We start from the raw sequence: 21,257 nt of genomic DNA on the forward strand, positions 1-21,257 counted from the left end.
GCCCGTGCCGCGCCCGTTTAGCCCCCTCTATCCGGCCGAACAAAAGCTGTTTCGGCATGCGGTGGCTGGGCATGCGGGCTACATGGCCCAGCCATCGCAGTCTTGCCTGCCGGAGGAGCTCACCGATGGGACTTTGTCCATATCTTTCAAGGATTTGTGAGCTCCTCACACAATCCAGACTGGGTAAACCCAGGATGGATCGTAGGCAGGCCAGCCTATATGTTTCTAACCAGCGAAGATGCTCCATTAGGGGGGGTCCACATTTCGCAAGCGTAGAGAAGGGAGGGAATGACCGTGGCCGAGAAGACCTGAAGCTTCGTGCGGAGTGACAGACCAGGTAGCTTCCACACAGCGTTACGCAACTGATGAAAAGATATTGCCGCTCGACTGATTCGGAGTGAGAACTCTGCTGTTAAACCGGAGCCGGCCATGAGCACACTGCCCAGGTATGGGAAACTCTCCACTCTCTCCACAACTCCCCCATCACCGATTGGGATTTGTGGGGGTGGAGTGTCCGATGATGCAAAAAACCCAGGCAGGTGCTTAGTTTTGGTGGGGCTGATGATAAGGCCCCATCTCTTAGTGGCACGCTCCATTCTCAGCAGCAGCGTCTCCAACTCCTCCTCTGAATGAGCAGCTATTACCAAATCATCGGCATACATAACGTGGTTGACCAATAGGGAGCCATCCCTGGACCACAACCGGGCATCGATCAGCCTCCCATTATATTTGTACCAAGTGGAAATTCCCCCGGTACAGCTATCGAAGGCTTCACGAACTACGTGGTCAAAATAGATGTTAAATAATGTGGGAGCCAGAGGACATCCCTGTCGCACCCCAAGGTGTACAGGGAATGGCTCTGACTCCCGGCCACGTAGTTTTACCTGGGCCCGCTCGCCATCATGAAGGTCCTTAATGGTCGTGACCAGAGGGTCAGGGACTCCGAAAGCACGAAGAACAACCCAGAGCCCAAGCCTACTGATGGTATCATAGGCCTTGACCAGGTCAATAAAGCAGAGATGTAGGTCTTGTTGGAATTCCCTACACCTCTGCTGTAGCAGGCAGACAGAAAATATGGCATCTGTGCAGGACCACCCTTTCCTGAAACCACATTGGGGCTCCGCAAGCCTCTCCTCAGCGTGCCTAGCAAGGCGATGTTCAATAATCCTTGCCAGGACCTTTCCCGGCACACTGAGGAGTGAGATGCCCCTGTAGTTGTTACAGTCTGTGCGGTCCCCGTTCTTAAAGAGGGGGACCACCAGGACATCCTTCCAATCCTGCGGAACTCGTCCAGTGGTCCAGACTGTTGATATGATGTCATGTAGGGCAGTCTGTGCACAAACGCCACCCTCCCTCAGCATTTCGCTTGGAAGATCGTCTCTGCCCGGTGGCTTTCCTGATCTCAGAATCTGGATCGCCTTCAGTACTTCCTTAACAGATGGCACCTCAGCCAGCCACTCACAGGGGGTGACTTCTTCTTCCAATATTTGAGGCACCGCAGCCTCAGCAGGGTCATCCCCACTTTGTGCCATGATGTTTTCCTGGCTGAGGGATTTCCCCTCCCCCAGGACCTCACATAAATGCTCAGCAAATCTGCAAACCTGTTCCTGGGGTCAGAGATGGGATCACCATTTTTTCCCATAATGATGGAAATAGGTGTGGCGCTGCTGGTTACTTTATTGATGGAGTTAAATAGGGATATGTGATCGCGGGCCACTAAGGCAGACTCCATCTCCTCAGCAACCCGCGACCACCACCCATCCTTGCAGTGCCTCACGGCTATCAGAACCTCTGAGCGAAGGCTGCGGTAAGCATCCTCATTCTCTGATGTGGGATGCTGTAGACGATTAGAGTGGGCCTGTTGCTTTTTCTCAACCATCCTCAACACCTCCTCTGTCAGCCAGGGTCTCTGGGGAGGTCTGGACCACATACCCAAAGCAGCCATTGCAGCTGCATGAGTCACAGTCCTAAACCTCGCCCATTTACCCTCGACATCGAGAGGAATGGGGGACGATACCAAACCCAGCCGCAAGCGATGATGAAATTCTCGCTTGCAACTTTCATCAGCTAGCTGAGACCAGGCCACCTTAGGTTGGAATGGGGTCCTGGGTATACACCCACCACCAGAGTGAAATAATGGCAGACGCATCTTACAGATGACTAGTCGATGGTCAAAGGGCAGATCAGCTCCACGGTAGGTCCTGGTGTCAAGGACATGAGCACGCATCCGCTGGTCAGTCACTATGCTTGGACCCGGCATGCAACCATGATGTTGTGTGGATGCGCCGATGCTGGAACAGCGTGTTGGTAATTACGAGCCCATGGGCTGCGCAAGAATATAGCAGCCTCCTACCGTTGTTATTGAGCTGATCTGGCCCATGCCTTCCAATCACTCCAGACCAGGTGCCAGTATCATGACCAATTCGGGCATTGAAGTCACCCAACATGATGACTCTATCCCGAGGGGCCACTTTAGCCAGCACCTGTGACAGGAGGTCATAGAAGGCATCTGACTCATCGGCCTTGCCTGCATCCCTCCACGGATGTTCGTCTTCGGTGTGGGCATAAGTAACCACGACCACCACTCCTCGCCTCCGGTTGATGGGAAGGCGAGCCCAAAGTAGCCTGGGGCTTACAGCTTCCCACACCTCACCACCACGCTCCCACGCCCTCTTCATTCTTTTTTTCAGAAGAAGAGCCACACCCTGTTGTTTGGCAGTCTCCTGCTCCGAGTAGAGGACTGTCCACCCCTCATGGTGGCAGGAGCCGGAGCAGATCCACCGGACCTCCTGAATGCCACAGAGATCCAGGCGGTACCGGTCCAGCTCCTGACAGAGAAGTGGTAGCCTCTCCTCCGCAGTGAGCATTTCACACACTCACTTTGACATACACACTCAGTGTCACAAACTTACTTTCACACGCACACTTGTGCCAATACCAATACCCCCACATTTGCTACGAAGTGACGGTCAAGTCACCACGGCTCCTATACCAGGCCAGGTGCACTTTGAGGCCAAGTGAACACACACACACAAACACTCCCTCTCTGAGTGAGGCCGACTCATAACCATCGCAGAGGATCACTCTGCTGAACAAAATAGTTCCACGGTTCAGTTCGCAAGTGCGTGTTCACGTTTTAAGTCCATGTAAATGAAATATATATTTCATGGAAGTATGGGTGTTCGTAAGTCGGGTGTTCATAAGTCAGGTGTTCGTAAGTCGATTATCGTCTGTAAAAGAAAATGTGATCAGAGATAGGATCCTAAGCCTCACGTGCACAACAGGCCACACCCACCAGTGTGTAGACTATTCAGAGTACAGGGTACCCCCAATTCAGATGTGGGGTGGACTCCGTTCTGGTGAGATAGACACTCCATTAGCTCTGTTTAAATGTCATTAAATATAACTGAATTCAATATTACTTGAATGTTAATTGACTGATAAGAAGTCAGAATTCCAATTGACTGTCGATTGAGTTATTAATGGTGAAGAAGATATTTACAATTTAAAACTTTGATATTAACGTTGATTGTAATATCTCAATATATAAAATACTCAATAATTAGGTCTAGAAAATGAACACTGGTGTTTAATCCCATTAACAGAGGGACTGAGCTGAGGTGTTGCGTGACAAGGGGGTGGTAAGGGTGTGTCTGGTTATGATTGCAGGTATGCGACGTTCGCTTTTTTTAGTTTTATTGTGTTAGTTTTCTGTTTATTCACGGGAATTGTAATAATGAGATGGTGTCAGCCCACGGTGGCAATTATTTAATTTTGTTTTATTTGGACCATTACAAACCGAAAAAAAGCATCCCAATTTCTTTAACAAAAGTGTACAAACATTATCATCTGTGCAAAAAGTGTAAATAGTACAAAGCTTATACACAATAAAACGTGTGTAATATGCTTAATTATATGGATGTAGAGGAACTCCTCTACTTAGGAACGAGTTAGGTTCCAGAGGTCTGTTCGTGAGTCGATTTGTTAAACTTTACTCCTGTCAATTCAAACATGTTGTACGGCATGTACACTAAACATGGGGAATGGCTTTAAAAGTTGTATAATCTTCTGTAGACGTAGATGCCACCGGTTCTTCACGTTCTGCAGATGTAGATGCCACCACCGCCATATATTGTGTGGCGGTTGAACTTACGACTCTCAGTCCAAACAGGCAACTGGACATATACGGACAGGTTTGTTCATATCTCTAAAAGTTCGTAACATCAGTAAGGAGGAGCGCTTTGAGTTATTTCAATAAAAAAAGAGGGAAGATATCTTCATCCTCTCATCCGACAAGGGCAATGCCATGGTCATCATGGACAAAAACGTGTACAATAACAAAAATCAGGACCAACTTAATGATGGTAGCTTCACAAAAATCAAAAGAGATCCCAGCAACTGCCTCGTTACAAAAACGAACAGTATCATCACTGATTCAGCTTCATTAATTTAACAGACCAAACGGTTTTCCTTAAAACTCTCTACTGCTAGACCACCCAGACAATATGGCTTACCAAAAATCCATAAAGAAGGAACACCCCTTCGTCCCATCATCTCCACCATTGGCTCACCCACCTACAAACTGGCCCGATATCTGTCTGAGACCTTGCAGCCATGCACTGGTAAGACCACCTCTTCTGTTCTTAACTCAGCTCACCTGGTATCGTCAAATAAAGACATCTCACTGTCCCCAGGTGATTTGCTCGTTAGTTTCAATGTAGTTTCTCTGTTCACGAAAGTTCCTGTGCCCAATACCATTGCAATCATTGAAGATTTGATCCAACAAGGACTGAATGCTGATGTATCAGCCCTGATGAGACACTGCCTCACCAATACATACTTCACTTGGAATGGAACATTCTACAAAAAAACTGAAGGCCAACATTTTCATGGAAACATTTGAGACGGACGCCATCCAGGCATCCACTCTACGCCCGTCCTTGTGGAAGAGCTACGTGGATTACATGTTTGTCATCTGGCTACATGGTCGACCGGCTCTGGAACAATTCCTCGACCACATCAATTTATCTCCGACCATGAACACCTGACCAGTGAACTCAAACACGTACACCAGGCTCTCAAGGCGAATGGATATTCTGACTACACAATATGCAAAGCCATCACCCCAACCGTGAGGAAGGAGCCATCTGAAGATCCAAACAAACCCATCACCTCACCTTACATAGCAGGAAAAACCCCCCAAAAATTCCAAAATCTTGAACAAACACAAGATCCAGGTCCGATTTAACACAGTGTATAAAATTCGTGACCTGATCCCATCTTTCGATTTAAAGCTTTCGTGACTGCAAGGATTCATCTTCTTTGGTTCTTTCGGTAAAGTCACGTAGAATGAGAATAAAATAATAAATTGATAAAATAAAATAACACAATAATATTCTTACGACGTTTCGGCCACAACACAAGCGGCCTTCATCAGGTGAAGGGACGAGACTGTCTGGAGGACAGCGCTGGAGTGAAAAAGCCACGCTCAGATCGCGACCTTTAAGCTGTGTGAGAAGAAACAAAGCGCCTTAGAGTCACGGCATCTCTTCAGAAAGGTGAGAGACTCGATTAGTTGAGCCTTCTTATCCTGGAGTCTGTTGAATGATCTTAAGGTTGTGTGGAATCCCTCTCCGTAGAGGCGGTTAAATTTCGATTTAAAGCTTACGTGACTGCAAGGATTCATCTTCTTTGGTTCTTTCGGTAAAGTCACGTAGAATGAGAATAAAATAATAAATTGATAAAATAAAATAACACAATAATATTCTTACGACGTTTCGGCCACAACACAAGCGGCCTTCATCAGGTGAAGGGACGAGACTGTCTGGAGGACAGCGCTGGAGTGAAAAAGCCACGCTCAGATCGCGACCTTTAAGCTGTGTGAGAAGAAACAAAGCGCCTTAGAGTCACGGCATCTCTTCAGAAAGGTGAGAGACTCGATTAGTTGAGCCTTCTTATCCTGGAGTCTGTTGAATGATCTTAAGGTTGTGTGGAATCCCTCTCCGTAGAGGCGGTTAAATTTCGATTTAAAGCTTACGTGACTGCAAGGATTCATCTTCTTTGGTTCTTTCGGTAAAGTCACGTAGAATGAGAATAAAATAATAAATTGATAAAATAAAATAACACAATAATATTCTCACGACGTTTCGGCCACAACACAAGCGGCCTTCATCAGGTGAAGGGACGAGACTGTCTGGAGGACAGCACTGGAGTGAAAAAGCCACGCTCAGATCGCGACCTTTAAGCTGTGTGAGAAGAAACAAAGCGCCTTAGAGTCGCGGCATCTCTTCAGAAAGGTGAACGACTCGATTAGTTGAGCCTTCTTATCCCGGAGTCTGTTGAATGATCTTAAGGTTGTGTGGAATCCCTCTCCGTAGAGGCGGTTAAATTTCGATTTGAAGCTTTCGTGACTGCAAGGATTCATCTTCTTTGGTTCTTTCGGTAAAGTCACGTAGAATGAGAATAAAATAATAAATTGATCAAATAAAATAACACAATAAGATTCTCACGACGTTTCGGCCACAACACAAGCGGCCTTCATCAGGTGAAGGGACGAGACTGTCTGGAGGACGGCACTGGAGTGAAAAAGCCATGCTCAGATCGCGACCTTTAAGCTGTGTGTTTCTTCTCACAAAGTAGGGATGACCCTGCTGAGGCTGCGGTACCTAAAATATTGGAAGAAGTCACCCCCTGTGAGTGGCTGGCTGAGGTGCCATCTGTTGAGGAAGTACTAAAGGCGATCCAGAGTCTTCGACCAGGAAAGTCCCCAGGCAGAGATAATGGGTGGCGTTTGTGCACAGACTGCCCTACATGCCATCATAACAACAGTCTGGACCACTAGATGGGTTCTGCAGGATTGGAAGGATGCCTTTGTGGTCCCTCTCTTTAAGAAGGGGGACCGCACAGACTGTAACAACTACAGGGGCATCTCACTCCTCAGTGTGTCAGGAAAAGTCCTGGCAAGGATTATTCAACATCGCCTTTCCAGGCACGCTGAGGAGAGGCTTGCAAAGCCCTAATGTGGTTTCAGGAAAGGGCGGTCCTGCACCGATGCCATATTTTCTGTCCATTTGTTACAGCAGAGGTGTAGGGAATTCTGACAAGACCTACATCTCTGTTTTATTGACCTTGTCAAGGCCTATGAGTCCCTGACCCTCTGCTCACGATCATTAAGGACCTTCATGATGGTGAGCGGGCCCGGGTAAAACTACTTGGCCGGGAGTCAGAGCCATTCCCTGTTCACCTTGGGGTGCGAAAGGGATGTCCTCTGGCTCCAACATTATTTAGCATCAGGTTAACACGTAGGCTTTCGCGACCAATATTATTCATAATAAAGGTTTTTGGGTTAGATCGCGTTATTTATAAATGTGTTGTAACCCTCCACCACCCGACACGGCCAATCAACAAAAATAGTGTCACGTTGACAAAAGACAATTAGTTTACTACTTTAGCCCACCGGTGTGTTGAAGAGTGAATCCACAACATTTACGGTTTGAATACGATGTTTCGCTGGTAGTTACATCCAGCATCATCGGACAATTCGCCAGAATGGTAAAGCCCTCACTTGCTCCCGGTCTTAAATAGAGCAGCAGGGTGATGTCATAATTTTACTCATTCAGGTGCAGTAATTATATAATCGATTGGTAATCAGTCAATGGTTATGATTAGTAATGAGTTGTAACGTATGTTATTGTGAATATATGCTACATTAGTAATCCGTTAATTAGTATGTGTTTCCCCTATAAGGAATTGTAATATGTATTATTTAATAATACGCTTCCAAGATGCACTAAGCCTATAGCTATCAGAGCGATTAAAGTTATTTCTATTTCTCTCAATTTCAATGGATTCTCTAATTAGTCTTTGCCAGTAATAATTAGTTTTACAGAACACTTCAACGTTATCAAAATCAATTGAGTGTCCTTGTTGACAAGCATGTTCTGCCACTGCCAACAGTTGTGTTTGAGATAATTTTATATTTCTTTGGTGTTCTTTTAGTCTTATGCTGATGTTACGCCCCGTCTGTCCAATATAGCATCTGCCACATAAATAATTAATCCGATATACACCTTCTGTTGATAATTTAGGTAATTTTAAAAAATGAGTAATTTTTCTGAAATTATGTTAATTTGAGAGATAATTGTATTAATTTTATGTGTGTTATCATGCTAATGTAAGCCTTTATGATAATTAGGCCCTGCCTCGCTGACGAGGGTCGTATCATCAATTGGGATAATACAATTAATCGTATGAAGTTGTGCAGGTGTGCTGTAAGTATGTCAGCTTAAACTCGGCTTTGTTGTCTAGGTTCGTACTATCAATCGGTATAATACAATTATTCTCGCTTTAACATTTACTGATTATGTATTTGTGTTCATGTCAGGTCTCCAAATTCAAAACTCAACGCAGAATACAGTTCACATAAATAAGATTATTATGCACGAACTCAGGAAAGAAACACTCAAACACTTGTGTTAAGCGATTTTAATTTCTAAACAAAACCTTAGCTCTATAATATGCGAACTCTCATGCTTGGAATTGTCAACACAGTACCATCGGGGAATTTTCTCTCAGGAAGTAGGACATGTAACATCAGTGATTGCGTTGTTTCACTTTGGCAACAGCACCTATGATTAATTCCACCGCTTAACGCAAGCATAGTTGGTGATAGGGAGAGTCTTTAAAACAGGCATGCATGATATTCTAAACAAAAACGTTAAAGCAAATTATTATACCCCAAAGGCAAAGTATACGTCAATAGATGCATGGAAAGATTATGCAATTAAAAAACGAACGACTCAAATACGTCTAAATGACTGTATCCACGTAACTCAAAGGGCAGCAATGTTCTTCACGATCAGTTGATATTTAATGCACCACCTTGGAATGGCAACCCTTCTTGATTTGTCCCGATATGCGTGTTGTGTGTCTTTGTAAAGCAAACGCCGGGTGATGCGTCGTGAGGGTGTGAGTGTGGGGGAGGGTCGTACAAACGGCTTCGTTCTCGCTCTTGCTCGGGGCGTAGGCTGGCAGATGCAGGCTCTTTCCACTGCTGGAGTAGCTGCGTCGGCACGTTGCTTGTCCTTGAAGATGCTCGCTCGCGCTCGCCGCTGGTCCGCTGACAGCAGCAGGCTCCTTCCACTGCTGGAGGAGCTGCATTGCACGTGCTCTCTCCTAGTAGCTGGCACCCTTGCTTGGTGGAGCTGGTCAGGCTGGTTGCTCTGCAGCTGGTCAGGCTGGTTGCTCTGCAGCTGATCAGGCTGGTTGCTCTGCAGCTGGTCAGGCTGGTTGCTCTGCAGCTGGGAGATGGTCAGGCTGGTTGCTCTGCAGCTGGGAGCTGGCACTCGATATAGAATAAAAGTCCTTTAGCGATACTTCGTCTTTCAGCTCTGAACTCACACTCGGTGACACATCGCTACTCTGCAAGCCTCGCCATCCTCGGTTGATTGCGGGGCCCACTGCTGGAGCCTGCCGCTCGCCGCCCTCTTCGGTCGCTCGCCGAGCTGTTGACAAGCTGAATTGTCGAGAGATGGTCGCGGTTTATATCCGAACAAAAATTTCCCCTCTGCGCGTCTCTTGCGAGAGGACAAAAATAGATGCTCACTCCGTCATGTTCTTTCACAAAGGGGGAATCCCTTTGATCTCGCTCTGTGTTGTGGGGGATGGTTGTCGTGTGTCCGTGTGTGTGTGTCATTTATTGAGGTAATGAGTTTCATCAAGGCCTGCACAGATGGCCCCTGCAATAAAGAGTAATTTCCCTCGCTCTGGTGTTACATTCTTTTCTCTCCCGTGCTGCGGGAAGACAAAGGCGGCCGGGAGTTTCTCTTTCTCTCTGGCTGGCCCTTCCCGTTGATGGGAGGGGAGGGTGTCATTGTCCCTGCGAGGGTGACAAGGCAGCTGCTCAAAAGAGGGGGGAGGGGGTTAATTTGTTGGTGCTCCCAGCGACCCCGCGAGTGATAAAAAAAAATCGGCAAAATCATTATTAATATCAAAAACAAAAATGGAAAAGGTCTATATACAACAGGTTAATACAGACATGAATCCTTGCAAAAGGTTTCCGTTTGGTGTTTGAACATCTTAACACAACTTTTTATTGCCAGAAAGGGTAAAACCAATTCTTATACTTTAATACTGGCAAGAGGTCCTTTGTTCTGGACTTATATTATTTTTTGTTGCCTGTTTCAGTGGTGCGTTAAAAAAGCAATGTTATATATATTTGCTATGCATTTTCGCAAACTTGTTACGCAATTGTATGTATGTTCTCCCAGGTATTGTTTTGGAGATCCAGAGGGTGGCTGACACACACTTGCGATTTACATATATAGATGTATGGACTACTCCGCCAGAACGACACTTGAACCATATGGCGGGACCCGCATAAACGGAAGTCAAAATCGAAAATAATTCATTTATGTTTTGCGACCCACTTGGCGCGGATCATTCTATTGTCATGTCGTCCAAGCACAGCAAGGACGAATGGGCAGAAGAGCTGAACAAAGCGAATGCACTCCATGCTCGGGTATGGGCAGGATCATAAGTCGTATCCAAAGCTGTTTAAACTGCCTACACGACTTAAGTCCTTTATTTGTCACTAGCTTTACTACCCGGCTTCGCCCGGGACTTGGATTCACCACACCCGGCCGCCTTTGTCTCCCCAGTGGCGATGTTCATGCACCACACCAGTTATTCGTTTGAGACTGAGTCGACCTAGGCGAGGTCCGGGACCGGTTAAAATAATCGTCACCGGTGGTGGCCGTGAATGGTAATCGAACTCGGGTCGCCGGGTTTGTAGTGCAGCGTAGCGCTAACCACTGCACTACCGCTCCCCCCCACACACAAACACAGGCACACGTCCATAGGTACACATACACGCGCTTGCTGCAGACACACACACAACTTTCAGGGTGCGTACGGCAGTAAACGACTAAAATAATAAAGCAATGCTGCGCGAAGAATGCGTGACGTCAGCAGGCACACCGCGTAACGCTTCCGCATGCGGGTGACATCACAGATGTGACGTCACAGCTAACTTGCCATGCCAAATATATCCATTATTGCGCCCCCTCCCCCCCCCTAAAAAAATACAAAAGTAAATTTTGATCATTTTTGCATGGTGTACAGTCTGGAACGTACCCACATGCCAAATTTCAAGTTTGTTGCATGTCGGGAAGTACGCTAAACATTTCGAACAGACACACATTCACAAATTTCCCTTTTATATATAACGGTATGCATTATACAGTGAAACTGCTCTCTTATCGTCATTATTATTTGTGACCTACCAATGTCTGCAGCCAGGATCAATCAATGACAATCCTATTACTGCAGGAATTTAACAGATGAGATGCGTTGAACCGTTAATTCCTCCTGTTTGATAATACTTCTCTTGTCCGTATGCATCTGTGCAGATAGGTTTTTTTTGCGGTTAAGCCGTAGTCCCCACATACCGCTCGTATCAATGCGGATAAAAGGAGCGGCGACCCACTACTCCGTAGAGTAACATTGGTATAAATCCTTGTTACAATATGAACAGCGCATTGAAAACACATACTATTTTATGTACTGTTTACAAAGTTGATTTTAAGCTTTCGTGACTGCAGGAATTCATACTCTTTGGTTCTTTCGCTAAAGTTACTTAGATAGGTAAGTAGATTTCAGCTTTAAATACATCGTTTAAAAAGACAACACTTGCCACCATCCTTCAAACCCATTGGTGAAAAAGAGAAAAGTTATTGTTTACATTATAATTTAATGTTTATGCGAGAGCCGAGGACTAATGTGACCCTGGGGTCCTGCCAAAAGGTTCACTTGTAGTCACGTTCAGATTTTCACTTCCACCACGGCGTTCCGGGTTGTTCCGGCCAATGGGCGCCACGGTAGCGAGTTGTCAACTACCTCGCCTGGTATACGGGTGGTCGTGGGTTCGACCCCGAGCCTGATGCCTGTATATTTGGAGTTTGTATGTTTTTTTCCCCGTGGTTGCGTGGATTTTTCTCCGGATCCTCTGATTTTCACCCCACACTTAGAAACATGCATTTGGAGTTTTGGGGTTGCTCTAAATTTCCACGTGATAAGCCACTTCGTTGCGCAATCATTTGTGGCCAGGTCGATTCTGAAAAAAAAGCTATATACAGTGAAGGAAAGAAGGATTTGATCCCCTGCTAATTTTGTACGTTTGCCCACTGACAAAGAAATGATCAGTCTATAATTTTAATGGTAGGTTTATTTGAACAGTGAGAGACAGAATAACAACAAAAATCCAGAAAAACGCATGTCAAAAATGTTATAAATTGATTTGTATTTTAATGAGGGAAATAAGTATTTGACCCCTCTGCAAAACATGACTTAGCACTTGGTGGCAAAACCCTTGTTGGCAATCACAGAGGTCAGACGTTTCTTGTAGTTGGCCACCAGGTTTGCACACATCTCAGGAGGGATTTTGTCCCACTCCTCTTTGCAGATCTTCTCCAAGTCATTAAGGTTTCGAGGCTGACGTTTGGCAACTCGAACCTTCAGCTCCCTCCACAGATTTTCTATGGGATTAAGGTCTGGAGACTGGCTAGGCCACTCCAGGACCTTAATGTGCTTCTTCATGAGCCACTCCTTTGTTGCCTTGGCCGTGTGTTTTGGGTCATTGTCATGCTGGAATACCCATCCACGACCCATTTTCAATGCCCTGGCTGAGGGAAGGAGGTCTCACCCAAGGTTTGACGGTACATGGCCCCGTCCATGGTCCCTTTGATGCGGTGAAGTTGTCCTTTCCCCTTAGCAGAAAAACACCCCCAAAGCATAATGTTTCCACCTCCATGTTTGACGGTGGGGATGGTGTTCTTGGGGTCATAGGCAGCATTCCTCCTCCTCCAAATACAGCGAGTTGAGTTGATGTCAAAGAGCTCCATTTTGGTATCATCTGACCACAACACTTTCACCCAGTTGTCCTCTGAATCATTCAGATGTTCATTGGCAAACTTCAGACGGGCATGTATATGTGCTTTCTTGAGCAGGGTGACCTTGCGGGCGCTGCAGGATTTCAGTCCTTCACGGCGTAGTGTGTTACCAATTGTTTTCTTGGTGACTATGGTCCCAGCTGCCTTGAGATAATTGACAAGATCCTCCCGTGTAGTTCTGGGCTGATTCCTCACCGTTCTCATGATCATTGCAACTCCACGAGGTGAGATCTTGCATGGAGCCCCAGGCTGAGGGAGATTGACAGTTCTTTTGTGTTTCTTCCATTTGCGAATAATCACACCAACTGCTGTCACCTTCTCACCAAGCTGCTTGGCAATGGTCTTGTATCCCATTCCAGCATTGTGTAGGTCTACAATCTTGTCCTTGACATCCTTGGAGAGCTCTTTGGTCTTGGCCATGATGGAGAGTTTGGAATCTGATTGATTGATTGCTTCTGTGGACAGGTATCTTTTATACAGGTAACAAGCTGAGATTAGGAGCACTCCCTTTAAGAGTGTGCTCCTAATCTCAGCTCGTTACCTGTATAAAAGACACCTGGGAGCCAGAAATCTTTCTGATTGAGAGGGGGTCAAATACTTATTTCCCTCATTCAAAGGCAAATCAATTTATACAATTTTTGACATGCGTTTTTCTGGATTTTTGTTGTTGTTATTCTGTCTCTCACTGTTCAAATAAACCTACCATTAAAATTATAGACTGATCATTTCTTTGTCAGTGGGCAAACGTACAAAATCAGCAGGGGATCAAATACTTTTTTCCCTCACTGTAGCTCCGTGGGCCTTACCTGATAAAATAAACAAAAAATATAAATTTTAGTTTGAACAGTTTAACTTCCACACACATGTTTGCGCGTGTGTGTGTATGCGTGCGCGCCACTAACGACGATCGCCTTGGTCTCTGCCACTCGTCTGCCGCTGGTGCAGTCTCTCATCATGTCAAACGCGGCACGCAAGGACTCCACGATCGGCGAGACCGTCAACCTGATGTCGGCCGACGCGCAGCGCTTCATGGACGTGGCCTCGTTCATGCACCTGCTGTGGTCGGCGCCGCTGCAGATCGTCATCTCGCTCGTGTTCCTGTGGGCCGAGCTTGGCCCCTCCGTCATGGCCGGCCTCGCGGTCATGGTGCTGCTCATTCCGTTCAACGCCGTCCTCGCCACGCGCTCACGCGCCCTACAGGTCCGGGGCACACCGGCGGCCGAGCGGTCGACGTTCAGTAACGATCAGTTTAACGTGTTATTTTGTTTGGGTTAGATCGCGTGAATATAGATGCGTGTCATTAAACCCGCCACCACCCGACACGGCCAATCGGTGAGGTTTGTCACGTCAACAAAAAGTGCCATTTAAAGTAAACCCACAGCATTTACAATTTGAGTACGACGTTTCGCAGGTGATTACAACCAGCTTCATCAGGCGATTTACTATAATTCTGGGTTTACTCTCCAACACACCGGTGTGCCGAAGTAGAGCGACAACATTTATGTTTACGCAACCGAACCCAAAAATTAACACATTTAATGATGGTCTGTACCGATGACAACGGAAGCCATCCCACCATGATGGTTTTCCACAGTCGCTCGTAACGCGAACGCGGCCTTCCGGTTTCGCATGCGCCGTCGAGCGTTCCTTCTCCCGAGTTTTCGCCGCCACCGTGCCACTGTGGGCATCTTCACACAGCTGTGCTTGGCCTGTCATCCAGCGCTGCGGGAGGCAGCGGTGAGCGTTGGTGAATGTCCACGAATGTTGCTAAACTTCCTTCTCGTAGGTGTCGAGGTGCCGTAACCTTGGCTCTCCAGGAGGAGGCAGTACAGCAAAGATGTGGACTCCACCTGGTCCATTTGTATGCGATAGAGTGTCCCCCCCCTCCTTCCACACGTGGGGTTTCTCCGGGTGCTTCTATCTTCTCCCGCATGTAAACACTGATTTATTGGCCGATAACACCTTCATATATAGAGAACCGCAGAGCTTGGGTAATTGTTGGAGCTGGATAATTGTATCGCTGCTGCCTTCCCGATTGCCTGTGGTTCCTCGCACCTGAGTTCTCTCTGTACAAGAGTGAGCGAATACTGTGCGTGTTACAAGTTGAAATTTGTATTTAACTTCCGACGGCACCCGCAGTGGCGTGTGTTGAAGCCACGTGTGAACTCTAGCAGAAACGTGATTGTTTCTCGCACATTACCAAACCGTCACACCAAGGCCGTAATCTATACTTATAACGGAAATTTGTGAATGTGTGTGTCTGTTAAAAATGTTTAGCGTACGTCCCGACATGCAACAAACTTGAAATTTGACATGAGTTTAAAATCGTCGTCTCGGTTGAAATTGTGTCTGCCTGTATATTAGAAAGATGTCATCAACCACTTTGGGTCATTACTTGATTTGTGTTTTCTTGTCAACCTCTACCGTCAGCAGTGTAGATGTGTGTAGCGAGGTGCAACCCCCCCCCCCCCATCTCTACCCCCTTCCTCCCCCAATTGTCTACTCCGACATTAGCACTGGCTGACTTACACCGCGCATCTCTCCTCCTCCCAGCTCCCCCATTGAGTGAGGCCTAGCTGATCGTGCACCTGGCGCAGCCTGAGTGAGACCTAGTAAATCATGCACAAGGCGCAGCCTGAGTGAGGGTTAGTTGGTCATACACCTGGCACGGCCTGAGTGAGGCTTGGTTGTGCACATGACACTGCCTGGGTGAGGCCTGGCGGATCGTGCACCTGGCGCAGCCTGAGAGAGGCCTGGTTAATAGTGCGACGGACCCCAAGCTGTGTTCTTGCCAAGGCAACATTGCCACGGACTCCAAGCTGTGTTCCTGCCAGGGCAGCATTGCCACGGACCTCAAGCTGTGTTCCTGGAAAACTTCACGGAGAGCGTCAAGACGGCCAAGGGTCGTGAATGAAGAGTCCCCTGTGTGGGCTTCAGTGGGGCCGTCTGGTTGGGCAGCAGAGACACGAGAGGCCAAGAAACGATATTCCAGTCGTAGGCTGAGCTTAAGGAGGGCTAGCTCGAGCACCATCCTGCGATGGGGAAAGAAGGTGGTACAAGCGGTTCAGCCGAGCCCACAACAGCCAAAAATCTGCTGTCCCTGTCTGGGGGGGGGGGGGGCGCTGTTCAACCCTAGCACATGGGCGAGAAGCCGTGCATGTGTGACGAGTGCGGTAAGACGTATTTCTCACGCTCGGCCTACAAGTATATATTTTTTCTTTTCCGCTTGTGTGTTAATCTGTGTTTACCCCAGATATTTTAGAGATGGAAATTCTCCTGCTGTGTATCCTACTGCTGTCCCTCACGGCCATATCTAGTGCCACACTCAACTCTACAAACGGCTACCTTCGTTACTTTGCATCCATACTTGTTGCTCGATTTGCCACTAGACCTGCTAATGAAACAGCTCATAGACACTTCTACACTCCATCAATGCATCCATTTAAACCCTATCTTTGTCCCATTACTTCACCAGCACTCCTTCCAAACTTCATTCTGCTCTTAAAAATAACACCAACTGCGAGCTACTGCTATTCGTCCAAGGTTCGCCGCTCTTCATCCTTTCACAGAAAATACTTGTGCAAACTATTAATTCTACTTTTTTTTATTTCTGGGTGGTATTGAGCTTCATCCTGGCCCAAATGAAAAGAACTCGTATAATTCTGTAGATTTTTCTGGCAGGAAAGGTGTTGGTGTTCTACATGTCAACATCAGATGGCTTGTGATTAAATTAAGCCAACTAAAACTAGAAGTGGCACATCTTGACCCGGACATTTTTTGCCTAACAGAAACATTTCTCACTCCTGCCGTCAATGACTTGCAGATTGCGATTGACAACTACAACCTTCTACGGCTTGACCGAGGATCTAAAGGAGGTGGAATTGCCATCTATGTTCGTAATACTATTGCATGTTCACTACCTCACTCCTTGTTTAAAAAATGTTACTTTGAACGTCTGGCTCTCAAAATAACTCTCCCAAATAATCAACAGATATTGGTAGTGTGCTGCTATCGACCGCCTAGTGGGAAGGATATTGAAGCTGCATCTACACTGAGAGAGCTTTTTGGGGGCCTCCCTAAAGGTGAAATAGTTTTAGTGGGTGATCTAAATTGGAATTGGCTAAACCCGCCGGCCGTGGCCACAAATTTTGCAGATGAATTTAACCTGTTTCAATTAATAAATGTCCCCACAAGACCTAACCTAAAAAATCCGGGACAGTCATCTCTGCTTGACGTCCTATTGACAAATGCCCCTCACAATTTCACACTGACTGGTGTTCTGGGTAATAACCTTAGTGATCACTCCTTTATTTTTGGGGTGAGATCATCAGCCAGACCGAAAGCCCCCCTAAATTGGTTGAGAAGCACTCTATGAGACACTTCAGCACTCAGGCATTTACTAATGATGTGCTTCACTCGGATATTGACAAGGTCTGTGATATCCCCAACCTGACTACGGCTTGGGAGACCTTCAGGTACACGTTTCTTCAAATTCTTAACAAACATGCTCCGTTGGTTAGATTTAAAAAAAAAGGCAACCACCCACCATGGTTTGATCCTTTGATTACAAAGCTCATAAAAACTAGGGACAAGGCTTGGGCATGTGCTCAGAAAAGTAATTTGGTCAATGACTGGCTAGAATACAGGGTTTTAAGGAATAGATGCGTCAAAAAAATACGGCATGTAAAAAATGCCTACTTTTCCTCCACTCTCCGGAATCACATGGAAATGCCAGGATTTTCTGGAAAACAATCAAATGTATCGAAAGGCATCCAAAACAGATAATCTGCCCGTTGAGCTTAACCGAAATGGGGAATATTTTTCAGATCCCAAAAAAATAGTTGACAATTTTAACCTTAATTTTTCTGAAGCTGGTAATCTTTTTGATAATGTATTGGGAGTCACTCCTGCTCATGCAAAATTCCTACACCCCTGTCCAAACATTAAACGAATTTAGTTTCCAGCCAATCCACGAAAGTAATGTTCTGAAACAACTGTCCTACCTCAAAGGGTCCTCCTCTACCGGAACAGATAGTATTCCCGTCTTTGCTCTACTAACTGTTGGTCACCTAATATACAAACCTATAGCCCATATTTTCAACCTGTCCATCAAAGAAGCATCAGTTCCTCTAGAATGGAAACATTCCTATGTCCGTCCACTTCACAAAGGGGGCCCTAGAGATGATTCAAATAACTACCGACCTATCTTAATTTTGTCCCCGTTGATGAAAATTTTTGAAAAATTATTGACCTACCAAATTAACAGTTTCCTGTCCACCAACAATCTACTACATCTAAAACAATCTGGGTTACGAAAAAAATACAGCACCACATCTGCTGCATTAGACTATCTGAATCACATTTACAGTAGCCTTGATAATAAGCAGTACTGTGCCTGTCTTTTTCTAGACCTGTCCAAAGCTTTTGATACAGTAGACCACAACACCCTGCTTAGTAAACTAAGTTGCCTCGGTTTTTCCGAAAACGCAGTAAAATGGTTACAAAATTATCTCTTTTCTCGCACCCAAAATGTATTCACAGATGGTTGGAAGTCAAATAGTGTTAAGATAACAAAAGGGGTTCCACAGGGTTCCATCCTTGGCCCCCTTTTGTTCTCTCTTTATGTCAATGATTTGGGCACTGACCTGGATTATTCCAGTGTAAATCTTTTGCAGATGACACGATACTGATTACTGCTGGCCGCTATCCAGATGGCATGATTGCTAAGCTACAGGGTGATTTCAACAAACTACTACATCAGCTAGTTGCTCTTAAACTAGTCCTGAATACCTCCAAAACCAAGGTGCTATGCTTCTCACCAGGTCTAAAGCAAGAAGTTATTTTTCTCCAATTACATTTCTTAAATAATTATCAAATAGAGCAAGTCAAGATCTATAAGTATCTTGGGGTCATCCTGGATTCAAAACTGAATTTTGAAGATCACATTGATTATATTGGTAAAAAGACAAAAATAAAAATTGGTTTTCTGTATCGACACAAGCACTGCTTCCCTCCAATGTTCCGTTTGGAATTGATAAAAGCTACCATACTGCCTCTACTTGACTACTGTGACATCGTGTATAAATCAGCCGCAAGTACTGTACTGAAGAAGCTTGATTCCATCTATCACTCGGCCTTAAGATTTGCATTGAACTGCCCATATAGCACTCACCACTGTGATCTCTGCATTGGGTCAAGCTTAACATCTCTTAATGTTCGACGGCTTGTGCACCAGATCTTATTTATTCACGATGTACTTACAAAAAAATCCGCAGACTACCTGCTGGATCTCCTCTCTGTTTCAAAGAACTAATTTGACCTCAGGTCTTCGCTCATTTACCAGCTTCACATTCCCTATTGCCGTACAAAAACTGGAGGAAGGGCCTTTGCTATTGATGCCGCCAGGGTCTGGAATACTATTGCCAATAAACTGCAACTTGAATCGCTACCAATGAGATCTTCTCTCAAAAATGCTCTAGAGGAGCTGTACACCCCTAGCTGCCACTGCTATTCATTGGCGTAAAATAAAATAAAGTGTTTTCGCTCCGGATAACGCTGCAAAGTATTATCTGTATTTTGATTTAGCGTGCTGATCTTAAAGGTGCATTGAAAAATTTGATACTCCGACTGATGCTTCTGTTGTTGTGGAGTAACTCACGCAGCCAGCTATGGCTCTAGGATTTGGTATTACATATAATTTATGTAGTTTATTGTAAAAATTCGGTCAGTCACTGTGATCACTGTTACGTTGCAATTATGGCTTAATTTTTTGGGTGATTTCGAAAAGTTTTTTGGTTTGGACATGTTTGTTTTGCCTAATCTCTCCCATGAACATAGTGCTAATCTCCCATTAACACTGCTGTTGTGTGCATATGCGGGGCGATACTCTTATACGGCGACAGAAGCTGATTTCATGCTAATCTCTCTGCCTAATCTCTCTCTCCTTAATCTCCCCCATTAACACAACTGACGTGCTTGCGTGCGGGGATGGAATTCCTTTCCAGCTCAGACCCCGCCTGCTTGCCCTTCGCCACATATATAACCTCTTGTTGTTGTAACGGCTCTCTCGCTGTGTTCTTCCTGGTTCAGAAGTTTCACTGCTGGATTATTTTTTTCCGCCTGAGGACGACCGCTTGTGTTGCGATATATTATTTTTCATTTTATTTTTCTACCTACGTGACTTTACCGAAAGAACCAAAGAGCGCACTATCAGAGTATTGAGAGCTCGGGGTAAGCCTTTACATTTTGAGTTGTACGCCTTGTGGTGTCATCTGGTCTAACACCAGTGGAGACTAGGCTCTAAGAAAAGCCGTCTCGGGTGTGGACCAATCAAATTCAAGGACAGTGCATATTATTATCAGAGTTGTCTTTTTGTTTGCATTTTTGACTGCTTGTGTTGTGGTTATTGCAAACATGATCCCTTGTATAAAGGTGTCAGTTTTTGTGCCAGCTAAAAGGGTAAAAACCTATTACTATAAGAAAAATATACCCCAACATTTTCGGGGCATCTTATCCAACATTGGTCCAAAGGTTCCAACGCTATGCCAACGTTTGCACGTTAACCATGGTAACTTTCTGGTGCGTCCTATGTGAAGAATATGATACCCATCTCAATGTTTACATATACATAACCGTATCAAAAACAATCAAATTGGGGTTCCTTTACAGAACTAAACCAATGCTTTTCATTCACTATGTAGTCAACTAATTATGGTATTTTCCTTGATTAGAGATATCTGTGGATGGAATACATACACCACGTAGATATTATTCATATTTAAAATGTATTGTGTCTGAAAATCAATTATGTATGAATGTTGAACATTGCTCGCACCACACGTAGCCAACTGTGCTAATCGGAGGTGCGGGCAAGGACAACAAACAAAAACGAAACCATAAAATCAAATGTTATTGTGTTTAATGTTTCGATTCCTTATACATATATATCATCGTTCATGCAAATTGCCTCTCACAATCGCTGAGGAATCACACAAGCTGTACGGTAGCCAGATGGTGAGCCAGAGTCAACAATTATCTGAGCTCTGTGGTCTTCTATACAGGTAGTCCTAGACTTACGATGGAGATGCGTTACGACAACCCCATCGTAAGTCGAAAATATCGTAAGTCGAAAATGACCTAGCCTACCCAGGAGTCTTAAAGAATGGTGATAATTTAGCAAAACAGAGCAATTTACAGTACCGTACTGTATAAACTATATACTGTATGTATTTATTAATTACAATACTGTATTACACAGTAAATTTTAAAGTAAAAAGCAAGGTAAATTCTTAGCCTACCTATATGAACTGC

The sequence above is a fragment of the Petromyzon marinus genome, chromosome 29 (assembly GCF_048934315.1).
Source record: "Petromyzon marinus isolate PM22_M1 ecotype Great Lakes invasive population chromosome 29, UKy_Petmar_22M1.pri1.0, whole genome shotgun sequence".
NCBI lineage: Eukaryota > Metazoa > Chordata > Hyperoartia > Petromyzontiformes > Petromyzontidae > Petromyzon > Petromyzon marinus.